The sequence below is a fragment of the Myotis davidii genome, unplaced genomic scaffold, assembly GCF_000327345.1.
Source record: "Myotis davidii unplaced genomic scaffold, ASM32734v1 scaffold1703, whole genome shotgun sequence".
Taxonomy (NCBI): Eukaryota; Metazoa; Chordata; class Mammalia; order Chiroptera; family Vespertilionidae; genus Myotis; species Myotis davidii.
In genome coordinates this window covers 427,193-439,661 of record NW_006293780.1, presented here as the reverse complement: position 1 = coordinate 439,661, position 12,469 = coordinate 427,193, and the positions used below count along the sequence as shown (strand labels likewise).

Sequence of the window (12,469 nt, the reverse complement as noted above, 5' to 3'; positions counted from 1 at the left end):
GTCTCAACCTTCCTAATGCCGCGACCCTTTAATACAGTTCCTCATGTTGTGGTGACCCCCAATTTCATTGATACAAATTGAACATAATTAAAGCATAGTGATTAATCACAAAAACAATATGTAATTATATATGTGTTTTCCGATGGTCTTAGGCGACCCCTGTGAAAGGATCATTCGACCCCCAAAGGGGTTGCGACCCACAGGTTGAGAACCGCTGCTCTATAGCCTTAAGTCACCTTTATATATGGTGTTAGAAAGGGATGGGGTTTTGTTTTACTCCATATAATGATGTGGTTCTGAGCACCCCTCTATTAAACAATCCATTTCCCCTCCCTAGTTTGTACCACCTTTCATTAAGTTCATATATATGTTTATGCTAGAGGTCTGGTGCACGGATTTCTGCACTGGTGGGGTCCCTCAGCCTGGCCTGCACCCTCTCACAATCCGGGACCCCTCTGGGGATATTGGACTGCTAGTTTCTGCCTGACCCCTGCAGGCCAGGCTGAGGGACCCAACTGGTGCATGAATCCATGCACTGGGCCTCTAATATGCATATAAGATATTTGACTAATCTCTTCCCCCTCTCTCCTCTCCCCGCTTCCCTCTGAGATTCATCAGTCTGTCCATGTTTCCATGCCTGTGCATTGAGCATCTGCCCCCTGGTGGTCATTGTGTGTCAGCAAACAGCCGAATGGTCGCTTATGCTTTTATATATAGAGATATCAGATATCATTTTGTTTTAGTGGTTAATTTCTTTGTTCTTAACTAATATCACTTGCCCAGGTGGGCAAATCCTGACCTGCCCCTTCAATTCTCCACCTCCAAACCCCCATCTAGACATAAGAGACCTGAGATTTGTTTTCTAAAGAAATCGAAGTAGAAAGATTCCAAATCTGGAAATAGCTACAAAGGGGTTGGGTGGGGTGGTAAGGTACAGGCTGAAATCTGGAATTATGTGAACACTTACAAACTAAATGGTGAAATCACCCCCTTGCCTTCCCCTGCAGAGTTCAAGCCAATTGGATTTTTTTTTTTTACCTAATAATAGACAAACATGTAAATTGACCATCCCTCCACTACACTCACCAGCCAGTCAGGAGAGTGTGCAAATTAACAACAAAGATGGCAGTTAATTTGCATACGCAGGCACGGAGCGAGGACTGAAGGCTCCAGCTGGAGCAGCAAAGGCCTGGGTTCTATATTATTGTTAATCTCTTGCTGTGCCCAATTTATAAATTAAATTTTATCACAGGGATGTATGTGCAGAAAAAACATAGTATACATAGTGTTTGGTACTGTCCGTGGTTTCAGACATCTATTGGAGGAAAACCTGGTCGATAAGGGGGGACTACTGTAGTCAGCAAGCCTGTTTGTGCAACAGAGCTTCCAAACAATTGTTTACTGCCTCGTTCTTAAATACGAAAACCCATCTAAGGCTCACTGGACATTTGAGAAAAACTTACCAATTGAGACAGATTAGAACAAAAAGAACAAAGTACTTGAACTAAGAAATAGCAGTGAAAGAAGCAGGAAAAATCTTTAACAGAATAAAAATACCTTTATATAAAAGAATATTTTATTGATGTGAGACATAAATAGAATGCTATAAAGGTAAAAACAGGTGCTCTTGGAAATAAGGATATGTTCCACTAGTGATGAAATAAACCAAGAAAAAGGAGGTATGGATCCAAAAAATGGGTCCAACACAGGAAAAAAGAAAGGGAAATCTTAGTTACTAGCTATGCTGTGCAGTAGGTCTAGTGCAGTGGTTCCCAACCTTTTTTTGGCCATGCCCCACCTAAGCATCTCTAAAATCCTGATGCCTCCTAGTGTCGGATAATTTTTATTATTCAAACAGTGAACTATTCACGTGGAGGAAGCCTAAAAGGCCATTAACTTGTTCTAAACAAGCTTCCAAAAACATGGCATCCATGAAAGAGAAAAAGCCTATATAATAAAAGAGAAACATGCAAATTAGCCATCCCTCTGCTATGCCCAAGCCACGTCCACCAGCCAATGAGGAGTGAGTATGCAAATTAACCCAACAACGATGGCACTTATTTGCATACACCAAGCAGAGTTGAGAGCTGGCAGCTTGTCGGGGACATAGCTCCCTCGGTCACTCCCTTGGGGTTGACATGGCTCCCTCAGTCACCGGATGGAGAGCAGAGCAGGAGAGCCGGAGGCTTAGGGGGATGTGGCTCCCTTGGTTGGGGAAAACCCAGAGCTTGGGGAGCACCAGGAATGCTGGGAATTGTAGTTCTGGTGGCTGACGGCTTGTGGGATCTCAGAGACACTAGAGCAAAGTGAGCCTGGAGCAAGTTACTGTTGGAGTTGGGTGATGGAGGGAGAGCAAAGGTGAGAGACATAAGTAAAGTCAGAGTGTCAAGGAAAAATTAAAAGGAAGATATCGAACAAAAGCATGGGTTGAGTGTTTGTGTGAACTAATATAAATTCAAAGTAAACATCCTTACATAAAAGGGTACGGTGTTTTTTTTTTTTTAGTTTTATTCATTTCAAATGGGCCGTATCCAGCCCGCGGGCTGTAGTTTGCCCACGGCTGCACTAGAGCAAAGTGGGCCTGGAGCAAGTTACTGTTGCTGTGGGGGATGAAGGGAAAGTAAAGGTGAGAGACATAAGTAAAATCAGAGTGTCTAGAAAAAATTAAAGGGAAGATATCTTAAAACTTCCAGGAAATCTCCACCAATGAAGCAAAGAAAAAAAAAATGCTTCTATTATTCTGTGAGCAACAAACCAATGAGATTGGGGGTCTCAGACAGTTAACTCATATGATTGCAAAGACAGACAGAAACTCCCAGATTGGAGAGGGCTCCCAGATTGGAGAGGGTGCAGGTTGGGCTGAGGAAACCCCCCCTCCCCCAGTACACGGATCTTCATGCACTGGGTCTCTAGTAAAAGAATAAAAGCACAGTTGAAGTACTGAAGAAGAAATCACTAAGAAATTGTTTAAAAAATAATAATGTGAAGTGATATGAAAAAAATAGCAAATAAAGTTTCAAAGTATGTAACAGAACTGTAATGCATAAATACATCACAATATATATTTATATACTGTATTTGAGGTTCCTAGAACCATAAGAAATGCAAAAAACTCACTGTTAATAACTCATTCCCGAATTGCCCCCTTAAAAATCAAATTGCCCCCCTATGGGGCATGTGCCCCATGTTGGGAACCACTAGTCTAGTGGGTATCCAGTCTAGACTTGTCTGGGGAGGGGGTCAGGGGGAGGTGTTTGAAAGGCTCCCTCTGGGAGAAATGAATTACCTGAATGTTGTTTGAACACTAAGTGACAAGAGACATTGAAAGATTGTACGCATTTTTGGTGACTTTATTAAGAATTAGCAATAGATTTAGCAAAGAAAGCAAAGTGGGCAAAGAGGAAATTAATAGCTCCAAGAAAAAAATTAAATTACTTATGAAAGATAATATAATTCTAGTAAACTGCTTGGCTCAGCTGTAAGCAGTATTTAAATAGTTATCATAATGTTAATACTGAATATTGATTTAACAAAAATTGCAATTCGGAGAGATAACTACCAAAAGAAAGAGATAAAAAATTGAGCAGTTGCCTCTAGGGAGCAGGACTGGGAGTGTAAAAGAGATAGGGCAGAGGGTTTTGTTTTTAGGATAAGCTTTTTATTACTACTAAGGTACAGGACTTATAAAATTATGAATCATACCGCTTTGATGACAAATTAATTTTTTAAAATATATTTTACTGATTTTTTACAGAGAGGAAGGGAGAGGGATAGTTAGAAATATCAATGAGAGAGAAACATCTATCAGCTGCCTCCTGCACACCCCCAACTGGGGATGTGTCCGCAACCAAGGTACATGCCCTTGACTGGAATCGAACCTGGGACCCATCAGTCCGCAGGCCAACGCTGTATCCACTGAGCCAAACCGGTAGGGTGACAAATTAATTTTTATAATAAACACAGGAATTGAGGCTCAGAAGAACCAGAGAGACCTACATAGGCCAGAGTCCTAAAGAACTAGGGAATTTATCATATCTATCAGGAATGTGAACTTATGAGATCATGCTTATAATTTTCGTTTACAAAGGGCTTTTACTTTCTCTCATTTGGTCATCCTGACAACCTGTGAGTATGGTAGAGCTCAGAGATTAATAACTAGCCTTTTTCCTAGTTTGTAAGTAATGAAATTGTGACTCATACCAGCTCTTGTGATCCTGAGCCCAGGAATTAAGGCAAAGGGAGAGAGGGGAACAGTATGAGAACCAGTTTCCAGGGATGAGGGTGGGAGGCCACTGTGGCCTAGTTGTAGGAACAAAACAGCAGGCTAGTGATTGAAGCATCAACTCAGGAATCTCATTCAGAAGCCTGACTGGTGCTGAACCACTTGGGGTGGGGCTAAGCACTTCCAGAAGGAAAATGCAAGCCCAGCAGCCTGAGTAGGTCACCATGCAGACTTTGCTTGAGAGCACTTAGCAGGAGAACAAAGGTCTGTTTACTGAGTAGGGCATTCTTTCCTAAATAGGCCAGTGTTCCTGAATTGGTTATATGACTTTTTTGGCTGCCCAGCCTAAGGACCTTCTTCCTAGTTTTAATTTCTCACTGTATATAGGTCTTGAGAGAAGGCAGAGCTCAACTCCCAATATAAAAATCTAAAAGGTCACATACCTGCTTTCTCAGCCTTCTCTGGATTAGGTACATGACCTAGACTTCTTGAATCTGGAGATGAAAGTAAGGACTATAGATAATTTTTTCTTGAAGTGGTCAGGCAGATGCTTCTAGTGGAAAAAGAGAAGTCTGTGGCACCAGATGGCATTCACTGTCCAAGCACAGTAGGGCCAGGGCAGCACAGATACTTGATGGGCTGTTTCTGTGGATGTAATCCTCATTCTTCAGCCTTCCTTTGCTCTCTTTTGTTTTCTGAGCCTGGTCTCCAGCTTTCCTAGCAACTCTGGGCTAACAATATCCTTTCAAATAAATTCGATTTCTGTTTAAGCCAACTAGAAGCCTGGTTGACAACAGTACCTATATTAAAAGGACTAATATATAAAATCCCAAAATAGATGACTAGATTGGAAGAGCCTCAAATGAAGGATCATGTGTTTGATCGCTGACTTTTCACAATGACCTTAGCATACATTGAGTAAATAGCTCTGAAAATGTGAGACTATACTATGGATTTATAATTTTTTAAGTAAAAATCCATTCTTTCAAAGAATTATAGGTTTTCTCATAAACTTCAACAACCCATGAGCCCGCTATAAGAATTTGTTTTTTTGCCCTAACCGGTTTGGCTCAGTGGATAGAGCATTGGCCTGCGGACTCAAGGGTCCCAGGTTCGATTCCAGTTAAGGGCATGTACCTTTGTTGCGGGCACATCCCCAGTAGGGAGTGTGTAGGAGGCAGCTGATCGATTTCTCTTGCATCGATGTTTCTAACTCTCTATACTTCTCCCTTCCTCTCTGTAAAACATCAATAAAATATAAAAAAAAAAATTGTTTTCTTGTCATACATACTGTTGACCTCAAAATAAAGTAACCCAGAATTAGCACTACTGTGTTCCAGTGCAGGGCATTTTACAGTAGAGTAGTGCACTTTCAACTGCAGATTTTATTTTTTCATCTTAATCGAAAGTATTTTTCAATCTTTAAGAATTTTATAACTTTAATTCCAAAATGGGCTCTAATGCCTTGCCCATATTTTTAGTCACAATGCATGTGATTACATTCTATTGAATTAAAAATCTAACAGAGAAACAACAAAGTAATGACCTAATTTTTTCCCTAACAACTTGGTCAGATTCCAAGTGTGTGCCTTGAAACAAATAGCAAAGACTAACTGTCCTCACTCACTAATCCATTCCATCTTCCCATCCTCTCCATTGTCCCCATGTTGACACACTTCCTTCTGTCTCAGTTTGTTGAGCTGGCAGTTCATTTTACTTCTGTCTGTAATTGTTTCCTGTTTAGCAAATTATTCTGACTTTATATATACTCCTTAGAGAATAATGGAGCTAAGTTAGAGACAATTAGCAACAGATCAGAGTGATATATGTAAGTTTCAGTTAGTTAAACATGGAACATAGGTGAAGAATTAATCTGAGGTTCAGGAATGGTAGTTCAAATGACTTTCAAGTTATACATCTTGAATAATGAAATTTTTTTTACTTAAAATTATGACTAGAGTTGTATAATATATAATTGCATGTTTTATTTTAGAACTGAAATTATTTTTTATACTAGAGGCCTGGTGCGTGAAATTCATGCAATGGGTGGGGAGGGGCGTCCCTCAGCCCAGCCTGCCCCCTCTCACAGTCTGGGAACCCTCAGGGAGGCGACCGGGCTGATCAGGGGAAGGTGCCACCTGCATCACTCCACTGCTGCTGCCACTGCTGGCCTTCACAGCTGCCAAGGTGTTTTCATGAACACGGACTCCAGTCCCTTCACGAAAATATGACAACTTTTCTTTAGGCATTTTCAAGATGTCTCTTTCATAGGATATGACATTTCTTAGCCCCTCTAGCAGTGGACCTTCGTTTTTCCCTCTAGAAGTGAGGTGGAAAACCCTAGATCACCTTCTTGGATTCTTATTACCCAAGCAAGTGGCATATTACAAGCTTAGCAAATGAGCGCTCAGAAAAGGTGTTTCCTCTGCAGCTCCCAGAGGCAGGACTGCTGGCGCGCCACGCGCCCCTGTGGGTTTGTGTCTCTGCTTTGGCCCCCAGCAACCCAGCCATAGCTACGGGGCTGCTGAGGGCTGGGCCCCGCTGTGGGTTTGTGTCTCTGCTCTGGCCCCCCTGCGTGTTCTCTCCGGACATGGGCCCCCCTGGGTGTTGTTCTCTCCGGACATGGGCCCTCCTAGGTGTTGTTCTCTCCAGGCATGGGCGCCCTGTGTGTTGTTCTTTCCGGGCATGGGCCGCCCTGCGTGTTGTTCTCTCTAGCTCCGGGCCTGGGGCTGGGTGTGGGCCGCCCTGTCTGTTGTTCTCTCAGGCTCCAGGCCTGCGCCTGGCCCCTCCTCCTGAGCTGGTCCTGACCATTACAGTGTCCCAACCTAATTTGCATATCACCTCTTTTTATATATATCGATAGACTACAAACACTCCACCTCTGACCCTCTGCTCACACTTTTCTTTTGTGTTGGAGTATCTTTATCTTTGGTCACTAAATGCCCAAATTCTACCCTAACCTTTAAAACCAAACTCACAACTTCCCTGGTGTTGTCTTAGGCATTCCAAATTAAAGTATTATCTACTTCTGCAAACTTTTGAAACACTTTATTTTAGGTTTTTACCTCTTGTTTTGGAATTACCTATATACCTGTCTCATTTCCTCTCAACTAAAGTATTACATACTTCCTAAAGACCAGATCAAAATTTTGGTTGTGTTCAAATCACCCTAAGCACCTAATAGATGCTTTGCTCTTTAAAACCAAGTAATTTTTCTTTCTTTTTTTTTAAAAAGGGGGAATGTAATCATGTTTAATCCTAGAAGTTGCAATAAAATGAAAACACTGAACCTAAATCTAAGAGATAAATATGAAGTATTATTTATAAAAGTAAGTTTAGATGTGGCCTAAATGGTGTATAATTCTACCATTAAACTCGATTTTAAATCAAATTTAAAATAAAATCATCTCATCAACTCTTTAATGGCCCATTGATATTAAATCAATTATTTAATTAGAAACCTTTCTCAGCAATAAGCAAAACCTTTTCTCTGTGATACAGAAATTCTAAGGATGACATAGTGTCGGGAAATGATGAAATAGAGGAATAATGTTCTGTTCTCTTTTGCTTTTTTTCCCTGGCCTAAATTGTGTGTTTATTATAGTCAAGGTCTGAGACATTGGATTTAATTTGAACATGACAGACATTAGTATAATCAGATAAAAGATGAAATACTATGTAGTACTCAGGTCAGTATGGATATGAATACAAAACTAAACAACATAGTACTACTTATTTCTTCCTTTCTCCCCTTCCCTCCATAAATTTATTTAGTACTAGAGACCTGGTGCATGAATTCGTGCACATTGAAAGGAAATTAATTAGGAAAAAAAATTTTTTTGGCTGGGTACACTGAACTTTATTGATGGTGCACGACAAAGTAGGGCTCTCTATGCCCCTTCCCTTCTTCAGGGGGTCTGGGATGGAAATGGTGGTCAGGAGATTCTCAGTGTGTCAGGGGATTGATCTGGGGCAAGGACTCCCCAGCAGCTGAGGGCCTCTCTTCCTCTTACTGGGGCTGGTGGTCCAGGGGATTCTTACTCCTTGAGGCCATGTGGACCATAAGGTCCACCACCCTTTTGCTCTAGCCACATTCATTTTCATACCAGGAAACGAGCTTGACAGAGTGGTCATTGAGGGCAGTGCCAGCTCCAGCATCAAAGGTGGAGGAGTGGGTGTCACTGTTAAAGTCACAGGAGACAACCTGGTCCTCAGTATAGCACAGGATGCCCTTAAGGGGGCCCTCTGATGCCTGCTTCAATACCTTTTTTTTTAAAGTATATTATATTGAGTTCAGAGAGGAAGGGAGAGTGAAAGAGAGAAACAACAATGATGAGAAAGAACCATTGATCGGCTGCCTCCTGCACACCCCCTACTGGGGGTCGAGCCCACAAGTCAGGCATATGCCCTTGGCCGGAATTGAACCTGAGACCTTTCAGTCCACAGGCCGATGCTCTATCCACTGAGCCAAACCAGCTAGGGCAGGGGTGGGCAAACTTTTTGACTCGAGGGCCACAATGGGCTCTTAAACTGGACCGGAGGGCTGGAACAAAAGCATAGATGGAGTGTTTGTGTGAACTAATATAAATTCAAAGTAAACATCATTACATAAAAGGCTACAGTCTTTTTTTTCAATAGTTTTATTCATTTCAAACGGGCCAGATCCGGCCCGCGGGCCGTAGTTTGCCCATGGCTGAGCTAGGGCAATACCTTCTTGATATCGTATATGGCAGCTTTCTCTAGGCGGCAGGTCAGATCCACAACTGATACACAGAAGGCCATGCCAGCGAGCTTCCTATTCAGCTCAGGGATGATATGTCGTTAGTAACACCAGTAGAAGCAGGGATGATGTCCTGGGCAGCCCCTCGGCCCTCATGCCAAAGCTTCCCAGAGGGGCCATCCACAGTCTTCTGGGTGGTGGTGATGGCATGGACTGTGGTCATGAGTCCCTCCACGATACCAAAGTTGTCAAGGATGACCTTGGCCAGGGGGCCAAGCAGTTGGTGCAGGAGGCATTGCTGACAACCTTGAGGGAGTTGTCATACTTGTCATGGTTCACACCCATCACAAACATGAGGGCATCTGCAGAAGGGGCAGAGATGATGACCCTCTTACCTCCAACCTTCAAGTGAGCCCCAGCCTTCTCCATGGTAGTGAAGATACGATGGACTCCACAACATACTCAGCACCAGCATCACCCCATTTGATGCTGTCAGGATCTTGCTCCTGGAAGATGGAGATGGACTTTCCATTGATGACAAACTTCCCTTTCTCAGTCTTGACTGTGCCTTTGAACTTACCATGAGTAGAATCATACTGGAACCTGTAGACCAATGTAATTGAGGTCAGTGATGGGTTTATTGATGGTGACAATATCCACTTTGCCAGAGTTAAAAGCAGCCCTGGTGATCAGGTGCCCAATGCGGCCAAATCCGTTCACTTAAACCTTCACCATTGTGTCTCAGGGTTGTGGCTGCTGGCACTGCGCAGGAGGAGAGGCTCTCTGACGGACAGGAGGAGCAGAGAGCGCCAGAAGAAATATTTTAATATCGCTGTTTGCCCTTTCTCTATAATAGAAGTGTCAACCAAATTCACGATTGACAATGACAGATGGAAACTGTCGGCTTAGGCCCATGGACATCCCCTGAGGGGATGCGAGAGGGCACACCTGGGCTGAGGGACACCCCCCTCCTTTAGTATATCTATAATAATATATAATAATACAAGTGTAACATTCTAATTAGACTGGATGTCCTTCGGATGACCTGGATTAAGCCAGGGCTGTGAGGGAAGCCCAGGTCCCGGTTGCCTGCCGACTGCCGGAGGAAAAGCAAAATATTTAACTGCAGCAGTGTTTGACTATATTCTGTGCAGTGAGAAAACCTGAAGTCATTTTCAAGCTCCACCATTTCTTACCTTCTTTTCAGTGGGGTCAAGTTTCTAAACTTTCTAACTCTCCATTTTCCAGCTAATGAAAAGAAAATAGGATTCTACTGAGTCTCCTATCTACCTACTCCAGGACTTCTGTGAGGATTAAATGAGATGAGGCATGGGAAAACGCTTCACAGGCATTTGGTTACAGTGTGAAATGTTTCCACCTGGCTATCAAGCAAGTCATATTCCCGGGCTGAGGAAACTGCAAGGAGGCTAGTCATTGGTAGGGAGAGGAAGCTGGGCATTGCTACGTGACGCCATTACCCGGCGCCCACAGTGACTGTTTTCTGGCTGGGCTGGCTGGACTGTGTGCTGCATTTTGCGCCATGGCGTCTCAGCAGCATCAGCTGCGATTTGGTGGTGGTGCGTGTGTCCCACTTGGGGAAAGCCAAGCATAGCTTTATGGGCTCCAGGTCTGTAGTGCTGTTTCTCTGTAAATGGCCAGTGTATATTACGGCAGCTTCTGCATTGAGTGTCTGCCCCCCGGTGGTCAGTGCATGTGATAGCAATTGGTCAGATTGTCAGACACTTAGCATATTAGCTTTTTATATATATAGCTATTTTTATTTATTTCAGAGAGGAATGGAGAGGGAGGGAGAGATAGAAACATCAATATGAGAGAGAATCATTGTTTGGCTGCCTCCTGCACAACCCCTCCCCTCACTGAGGATTGAGCCCACAACCTGAGTATGTGCCCCTGTCCTGAATTGAACCCGGGCCCCTTCAATCCTCAGGCTGATGCTCTATCCATTGAGCCAAACCAGCTAGGGCAGTTCTATTTAAAGAATACATTGAGCCCTGGCCAGTGTGGTTCAGTTGGTTAGAGCGTCATCCCATGTTTATCTCATACATCGATGTTTCTCTCCCTCCCTCCTGCCTCCTATCTTTCTTCCCCTCTCTATCCTTCCCCTTGTCTGAAATTAGTAAAAACATATCCTGGTGTGAGGATTGAGAGAGAGAGAGAGAGAGAGAGAGAGAGAGAGAGAGAAGTCTTGTCTCCATGAAGATAGCATATAACATCTCCAGTGGTGCTGTCCAGTGCAACATATTCTGAAATAGAGAAAGGTTTATAAACTCACTAGTGGCCAGGTGCAGGAAATTCACGCATGGGAGGGGGTGTCTCTAAGTTTGGCCTGCACCCTCTCCAATCTGGGACCCCTTGCGGGATGCCCAGTAATTGGACATCCCTCTCACAGTCCGGGACCACTGGCTCCTAATGATTGCCTGCCTGCCTGATTGCCCCTAACCGCTTCCCTACCGGCCTCATTGACACCTAACTGCTCCCCTGCTGGCCTGATCACCCCCAACTGCCCTCCCTTGCCAGTCGGATCGCCCACAACTGCCCTCCCCTGCTGTGACCCATGTCTTCCACATGAGGTGGCGGAGACGCCGTGACCGGTCTCCTCTGCACTGCGAGGAGCCATGGGACCCCCAGGCCTCACCCTGTGGAGTAACCGCCAGGCTCTGCCTACACCGTGCGTGTGGTCATCTTGTGACAGCCATCTTGTAACGACGTCGTGCATGAGGGCCACCTAGGCTTTTATTAGTATAGATGGTATCACACTTCATCTTGAATTATTGAGGTGTCTGTTTTTGGCTACACTTTACATGCACCACCATTTATACTAGTATGACTTTCACAATAAAACCGAATAGTTAGTTGTATGGATTGATCAAAACTTCTGATGTCAGTAGGCCTAAAATAAGACACACAGTTCTTTTAAGATCTTAAAAACTAATTATTTATTTATTTAATTATTTTTATTATATCAGCTTTTTTATTTTCCGATTTCTAGTTTTCTTCATTTGTTTCTTTTTTTTTCATTTTAAAATTTATTGGGTTGACATTAGTCTATATGAACATATAGGTTATATGTATGATTTAACTAATTTACAAAATCTGTATATAGGACCATGTGCCCACCACCCATAGTCGGATCTTCTCATGTCACCTCATATTAGGACGCCTTTCTCCTCCAACCCCCTCCCTCTGGTAATCACCACACTACCGTTTGTGTACATAAGTTTCAGTTTTATAGTCCACCTATGAGTTAAATCATATAGTTCTTAGCTTTCTCTGTTTGACTTATTTCACTTTGCATAATGTTCTCAATGTCCATCCATGTTGTAAATAACGCTATTTCATTGTTTCTTATGGCCGTGTAGTACTCCATATTCTTCTTCAACCGTAAATAGAGTTGTACCAGTCTACATTCCCATTGGCAGTGAATGAGGGTTCCCTTTTTTCCACAACCTCTCTAACACTTGCTGTTGCTTGTCTTGTTGATAGTGGCCACTCTGACTGGTGTACAG

The 12,469-nt window shown here is 43.2% G+C and overlaps 1 protein-coding gene and 1 pseudogene across 4 annotated transcripts in view; one reads left to right on the top strand and one right to left on the bottom strand.

Moving 5' to 3' along the window:
• Positions 1-12,469, top strand: part of BTBD7 (BTB (POZ) domain containing 7) — a 78,435-nt gene that overhangs the window by 27,425 nt on the left and 38,541 nt on the right. The window lies entirely within an intron of this gene.
• LOC102767119 lies at positions 8,067-9,677 on the bottom strand (annotated as a pseudogene).